The following is a 1,227-nucleotide window of genomic DNA, read 5'->3' as shown; positions in this document are numbered from 1 at the left end:
CACCACACATACCATACACACACACAAACACAGGCACAGATCAATCGTGTTCCTCTAAGCTGCCTGATAGCATGCCTATTATCCCATTCAGCCATCACTGCGTCTAATGGCATGTTTTTCTCACCAGATTAGATGACAGCAGTTTGGAAATTTCACCTCTTTCAGGTTTGTCTACTCTGCCCATGGTACATGCGTGGATCATTATAGAATGTGCCTTTTGTATGATGGATTTCACTGAAAATGCTCCCAATGTTCATGGAGGGGCAGTGCATTCCTTCTGAGAGCTGGGTAGTCTAGAATTCTATTGTGCAAATGCACCACGTTTGGTGTGTCTCTATATCATGAGTGGGTAATTTGGAAGTTTCCCACTGTCAAAAGGGCTGCCATGAGCTTTGGCATACATATATTGGCTGAAAGGTTTCTATTCGGGGATTGGCCCAAACCCAGGGATGGAGGAACTGTGATGGACTGATGTAACCTTTCCCATTTTGTTGGACATAGAGGTGCTACCCATGGTAGATACAGCTTTGAAAATCCTCACAGAACCAAGGCCTTGCTTGGAATGTTTCCTATGCTTAACTGTAATTCTTAATTTCCTTCCTAAATTGTAAAGTGTGGTGGATTTATCTGCTTCCATCATAAGTTTTTTACATTCCCTAAGGTCAGATATCATAGAACTTGTGTTCTGAGCCCCCATGGTTCATGCATGCCCAGATGATATGGTGGCAAAGCATGGTCATTGTGGATTCACAGTTCTTATGAGAGGACAGTAAGACCAGGAAGTATCAGAGCCCAGGCTGGACAACTCAGTGACCACCACGAGTCTCCCTTATTCTTTAGATTGGAAAAAGCTCCAGAAGGCAATGAGGAAGGTGACCCTCATACTGCAGGTCTAAAAAGGCTGGGCACAAATGTGCCTGTACAGTGGGCAAGGGACCAAGGGGCCCTCCTTTTTCTGCCCCTTGTGTACTTTTTAGTCATCACTGGACACCCAGGTCCTCCAGAGAAGCAGCCATGAGTGATACTTAGGCAGAAGGGGCTTACTGGGACCTGATACACATGCCCAACCACAGACATGAGTCAAGCAAGAACAACTATTATGGTTTAATTAAAATGCTATGGGATCCCCAAGTGGTAGCAGGCAGCAAAACAAGAAACCATGCTCAGGTCCCTGAAGTGATGGCAAGCAGTGTGCAGCAGTTCCCGAGAGCGGCCAATTCCAGACAG

At 45.8% G+C, this 1,227-nt stretch overlaps 1 pseudogene; it reads right to left on the bottom strand.

Moving 5' to 3' along the window:
- Positions 1 to 1,227, bottom strand: part of LOC113457448 — an 11,001-nt pseudogene that overhangs the window by 7,443 nt on the left and 2,331 nt on the right.

The sequence above is a fragment of the Microtus ochrogaster genome, chromosome X (assembly GCF_000317375.1).
Source record: "Microtus ochrogaster isolate Prairie Vole_2 chromosome X, MicOch1.0, whole genome shotgun sequence".
NCBI classification, from domain to species: Eukaryota; Metazoa; Chordata; class Mammalia; order Rodentia; family Cricetidae; genus Microtus; species Microtus ochrogaster.
Note: the sequence above shows the minus strand (reverse complement) of the source record. Positions and strands in the feature narration are given on the sequence as shown.